At 37.0% G+C, this 6,618-nt stretch overlaps 1 non-coding gene across 1 annotated transcript; it reads left to right on the top strand.

Annotated features, from left to right (window-relative positions):
- Positions 1–2,549: 2,549 nt before the first annotated feature.
- On the top strand, positions 2,550–2,621 carry Trnam-cau. Its single transcript has one exon. It is a non-coding gene; the product is annotated as a tRNA-Met (tRNA).
- The last annotated feature ends 3,997 nt before the right edge of the window (positions 2,622–6,618 follow it).

Raw genomic sequence — 6,618 nt, 5'->3', positions numbered from 1 at the left:
ATTGATTGAATAATTATAGTCTGGCATCAGATTGAAAAACTTATTTTTTTAGTTATGTTATTCCTAATTTTAAGTCTTATCTAACCAGACTAGATCTAATTTTAGTCATTAATGGCGAAATGTAATCGAGAGTTTCTTTAACAGGTGGGTGTTGCTAATGTTCCTAACTCAACGAATGAATTTATCTGATTACTGAAGCTAAAGGCTTACCATCACGTTTTAAAGTAATATTCGAGAGAGACAGAGACGGCGCTCTACGCAGAGTAGTGCTGTCCCGCTTCCACTACTGCAATATTATATAAAGACCTGTTGGTAGGTGCTTTGGTCTTGTATCTAATAGATTGAACTCCTTTGACCTTTTCAAGCGTTTCAGAGTTGTGTGATAATTTATACGTGTTCAAATCTTTGTTTCCAAGAGTATTTAATCAAACTTTATGTATTAGAACTGAAATGTTCATTTTGTATTTTCTTTTGGTTCTCAGTTGCGATCGCTATTTTTTTATGAATGGACAAGGGCTGATTCTATTTTATTTGAGTTTTTGGTATTCAAAAGTTGGAGGTATTTTCTCTTCTGTAAAATTCAATTCAAAATTAATTTAAAGGAATAACTCGTAATATTATATGTATCGTAAATATCGTTGATCAAGCAAGTAATCAATCGGCATACCCAGGGGTGTCATCAGTGAAAATACACTGATTTTTAATGAAAAAACATATTTGTATGAGTTTTAATACCTACGTACATTTAGAAGAAATTAATTTATTCCATTTTTTCTCTCTTCCAACGCAGAAGAACCAAAACAAAAAATATGATCACCCATTAAATTCTTTATCCGTAACAAGCGTTGCTTAACTCCGGTTTTTTACTAGTTGTTATAACAGAATACATTATCTGTGAAAATATTAAAGTAAAACTTATTAGTTCATAAGATACAGTTTGATGACAGACGGATAGTCAGCCTTAGTAATATTGATTCGTTTTAACTCTTTACTGGAAAAGGTACGGAACCCCTTAAATAAAACCCATGGCAATTCAATTTCTTTTAAGTGCTTCTATTAAAACTAATACAAGAGTTTCTCATTCGAAATAAATGAATGTATTTTCTATATACTATATATACTATATTTCTGTATAATATGTTCTTTCTCAAGGTCAACTCTATCTCTGCACCAAATTTCATTTAAATCAGTTCAGTGGTTTAGATGTGAAAGCGTTACAGACAGACAGACAGAGTTACTTTCGCATTTATCATATTAGTAGCTAAGGGATTTGAGAATAATAAGAAGATGCTTTAAAAACGAGGGTTACGGAACAAGGTCCGCGTATTTATCGGGAGCGCTCGACTAGTGTCGGACCCAACCGGAGTCCCTTATTATGAGCTGACACGGCGGGGTCGCGAGTCGAACTGACATCAGCGATCTCGCATTAGTCTCACGATAGTTTATAAAAATAGGGTCCAATTTCTTAAAAAGTTTAGCTGGACTGGAGGTCTACGAACAGAACGAAAGTGGAGTTTTACCCAATATCTAGGCTAATATTATTAATTCGAAAATATCTCTGTCCGTCTGGCTCGCTTTTACGTCAAAACTACTGAACCGATAGTAATGAAATTTGGTACATAGACACTTATCCTAATTACTGTTATGTGTTTATTTCACCGAGCCTGCGATAAAAGTTTTTACTTTTTGTTATCACATAAGTAGTTGAACCAGTTGAAAGGCATCAACATAACTATGAGTAATACACCAAGATAAGAGAAATAAAGGCAGTTTAAGAGCAATAGAGGACACCTAGAGTAAAATGCGTTACATGACGATAAAGCGAATACAAAACTAATATCAGAATTATATATTCAATATAATAATAATAATGCGGATAACATCACATACATTGTTCTGAACCCAAAGTAAGTTGCTAAAGCACTTGTTGACTTGTGTTATGGTATTCAGATACAACGAAGGTACCACAAACACCCAGACCCGAGACAATGTAGAAATGTGATTTTTTACTTTGACCCAACCGGGTCAATGTAAAAAATCTCAGAGCTAGCGACACCTTGAAACCGGTGCGTACGCCACTCGACCACGGAGGTCGATTATGATAAATAGAAAGGTATATTCAGAATGTACCTTTCTATTTATCCTTTATCTATCACTATTTCTTCAAATTGGAATGAATCATTGGAATTCAATGAATGAAAAAAAGGTTCATTCAATTAAATCTGTCCCCCAAACCAAAGGAAAGGGTGAACATGAACCACATGAACTGGGCTGCTTTTGTAAGACGACTAAAAAATCACGGTGTATAGAACAAAGAGCCGGTGCATTAATTTTTACCTTGCCATTTTGAAAACTGTTGTGCAGTTTCTTTGTTACCGAAGGAAACCTGTCTTATATCTTTTGGTAATTTCCCCAAGTCCCTAAAATAGGGGATGGTAATTTGTGTGCGTTCCATGATGCAATAAAACAATAAGAGTACAATTCTGTTTCGACTTATAAATCAGGAAAAAGCATTGTAGCAAATGGATATTTCGCGCAGTAGAAGTATAAGCAGAGTGGCGCAGTGGAAGCGTGCTGGGCCCATAACCCAGAGGTCCGTGGATCGAAACCACGCTCTGCTAATATCGCTGTCATATAACAACTTTTGCATTTATTATGTTTTTTTTGTTTCCAATAGGCACAAATAATTCAATAATATTGTTAAAACTGATTAAGATATTTTTTTATTCGGTTTGGTTGCCATAAAATTGTCTTTACGGTTATTTAATAAGGTAGATGGTCCTTATTATGTTCACTTATTGAATTTTTGATTTAAATCACATTGAGAACGTTGAGATAATAAAGAAATTTCGTAATTTAGTAGAAAAATATAGGACTTAAAAGCAACCAGTTTTAAAGGAAGTGCTGAAGTTTACAAAATTTTAATATTCGCATTGCATCTCTTAAGGTGAAAAATAAATATTGGTTAAAGAAAACATTATGCTTTATTTCATATCTCACTAGCTTTCCCAGCAGACGTTGTTTGGCCATACAAATAAGTTATGTATGTATTTCTGTATGAAAAATAGATGTCGTATTCTGGCCTATTCTTAGACCTACCCAATATGCACACAAAATTTCTTGAGTATCGGTCTAGCCGTTTTAGAGGAGCTTAATTTCGCACAAAGTGACACGAGAACTTTGTATATTATTTTTTATACTCTTAGACTAAGTCAATGTAGCAAGTTACCCTTTTAAATAGTTTGCCATTATCCCACAAGATGGCACTGTACAACCCTTACCGAAAAGTTAAAAAAAACTGGTTATGTTTGACTCGGAGTCGCTACACTGCGGCTTCCGTAGAAATAGTCTTACAGCGACATCTATCGCGCCTGGAAATAAACAACCCATTCTTTGTACCTAAGGCGTTACAGCGTCACAGCTTTGCTGCGAACCTTTTGAATGAGTTTCACCTAGATAGATACAGTACGAACCTATATTTTATAACCGTACCTTTTAACGATAAGTTCTCGTGGTACAATGGATACCACACTCTGCTAATTAGAAAAGAATATGAACATTTCGTACCCAAAAGCATAAAACGGATTATCTTCATAAGATTTTTCAGCCAAGACTTCTTCAATTGTTTTGAAAAGAAGAGTTTTAGTGCAATGAGTCGTTCAGGGCCCCGATTCTGCCATTTTACAATGGCCGATGAATGAATGGCAATTGGATTAAATTTGATATTGTTTATATTATTTAGCATTTTGCCGATCCAATTTTTGGAAGTTAATTGTATTGGCCTTGAGTGTACCGTCCCGTAATGAATTTACAATTTTTGTATAGAAAAATGATTAAGAGAATACGAAAATTGTCACTTTAAGCCTAATTTTATTCATTCATCGGCAGCTGTTAATGTTGTAATAGCAGAATTGGGGCCCAGGTATTTGAGTCTCTTTTGTGATAACAAAGGGTAAGAATTATTTATCGCAAAGTTTGTGATAGCATCATCAACATCGGAAGTAAGTCGGAAAGGATTTTTTTTTTTTACTTTCTGCAATAACATTAAGGAAGACTTGAAAATAACAAACTCATCCAATTAAAAATACTTTAATACATATATGTTATATCGAATACAGTTTCAACAACATTATCTACGTAACTAACACTGAATATAATTCATTAGCCACATTGTGTAACATTTGACGTAATGTTTAAGGTCTTGTTACACGAGGCGACGCAGGTCTCCAATTTCTAAAATCCAATTTCTTTACACCGACGTGTAGTCTCGAGAATAAGTGACTGCATGGATAGCCGAATGGTTGAGAATGACGTGTCGCGGGTTCGATCCCCGCGTGTTACGAATATTTGCGTGATCAACGAATGCTTGTCCTGTGTCTGGGTGTTTTTGTGCATGTGACTTGAATGTTTGTGAAACCCCACCGCAACACAAAGATAGAATTACTTAGTGCGGAAGTCGTAAAAAATCTGGTGAAAAAGTACAAAACCCATGTTCAGGCTGATACCCAGATACCTCAGTAGATCTCGGATACCCAACGACTCTATTCTCCAAGCACCTACTCATACAGAAATCAAAAAAAAGTTTGCAAGGACTCATAAGACTAATATTTCTTCTACAGTCCATATAAATACAAGTACCTCTTCTGACTAATTGTCTGTGGATGTCATACATCAGTACTGCATTCATTTTTTGTAGGTCGTATTGGTAAAACAATTTCTAACAAAAATGTGATAAAGACTTTCTGACAAACAACTGCCGATACATAAATTTATACAAGTTTGTAAGTACATAGGCATGATGAGTCTTTGAGATTTGAGGAACTATGGCCGTGTAGTTTTGTTAGATACTGTACCTAATTAAATATTGAAACAAGTGCTTTTCTAACGAAAAATTTAAAAAAGTATAGGAGTTTTGAGTCACCTCATGTATAAAAGGACTAAACACACTATAATAGTTATTTAATTATCCTAATAGTAACTACAGTTTACTAGAGTGTAAATTTACTACAAAGTACAGATATACTTTAACATGTATAGAGATACATAGGTATAATAATACAATAGGCCAGAAAGAACAACTTCATAACAAAATCTGAAAGTTAAGTATATATTCCACAACTTTCACACAACGCCATCTAGTATCAAACTAAGAAAAGCTTGTATTATGAGTACTAGACAACTGATAAACATAGTTATATATTTCGAAATACATACATAATATAAATTGCATCTAGACACAGAACAAATGATCGTGCTCATCACACAAACATTTGCCCTGTGTGGGAATCGAACCCACGACCTCCGGTATAGCAGTCAGGGTTACTAACCACTAGACCTACAGGCCAATATAAAAGTGTTATTTGTACCTACAATATATTAATACTGGTATTTTATCATGTTTAACAAGTCTGGCTTATATTAAGTACATATTAGTTATAAAGGGATTTATCCAAGAATAAAATAGATAAAATTAGTGAACAGTACAATATGTCATGTAACATTTATCGATAAATAAATACTTGGATAACTTTAAGCCTTTTTTATAGAATACGATTGGAAATTAATACTCTTATTAATTTGTAATGATTAAGTACACTACATAATATGTATAATATGTCAACTTTTAAATACATGTTTTATCAAATATAACTTTAGGTACTTGAAAATAAATACAAACATGCATAAATACATATAATATTGTCACGTATTCAGATTTTAAATTCTATAGTCTATAGTCTTCTATAGTCAAGTGACATTTCATCATCGTTGACTTCGACGACGAACACAGGTTAAGCTACGCTTGATACGGTGGTACGTGGATGGCTCTTTGTCACTACGAGTTCTTCCGTGTTTTGGAAAGCACGTTAAATTGTGGGACTTCGGCGGTAATTTATACATTTCCGGCACTCGTTATTGTCAGTTAGTTGCGACAAAGTGGCGGTCTTACCAAGGGATATCATGTTGCTCAGATAACTGGATTGAGGAGATCAGATAGGCAGTCGCTCCTTATAAAATGCTAGTACTTAGCTGCATACAGTTAGACTAGAAGCCGACCCCATGGCCCTGAATAAGTCGGAGGCCATGGTGTTTCATGGCCCCCGACGTGCGCCGGCGCCGGGATCACACATCGTGGTCAGTGGGGCCCGGATAGCTGTCGAGTCCACCATGAAGTACTTGGGATTGGTGCTCGACAGCCGATGGGAATTCGGACCCCACTTCCGGCGCCTGGCGCCCAAGCTGTTGGGCGCGGCGGGCGCGCTCTCAACGCTGCTTCCCAACATGGGGGGCCCGAGCACCGCCTGTAGGCGGTTGTACGTGGGAATCGTGCGGTCCATGGCCCTGTATGGGGCCCCTGTGTGGGCGATGGACCTGACGGCCGGCACACTCGCCATTCTGCGTAAACCGCAGAGGGCGATGGCCGTCAGAGTCGTCCGCGGGTACCGCACGATCTCCTACGAGGCGGCTTGCGTACTGGCCGGATCCCCGCCCTGGGACCTGGAGGCGAAAGTACTCGCGTCGTTGTACCGATGGCGCGAGGAAGAGCGGGCACGGGGCTCGAGACCGGCGCAGCGACAGATCGCACTGCGCCGAGCAGAGCTCCGTCAGGTCTTGGTGGCG

The sequence above is a fragment of the Trichoplusia ni genome, chromosome 20 (genome assembly GCF_003590095.1).
Source record: "Trichoplusia ni isolate ovarian cell line Hi5 chromosome 20, tn1, whole genome shotgun sequence".
Classification (NCBI taxonomy): Eukaryota; Metazoa; Arthropoda; class Insecta; order Lepidoptera; family Noctuidae; genus Trichoplusia; species Trichoplusia ni.
This window is presented reverse-complemented; position numbering and strand designations above follow the sequence as displayed.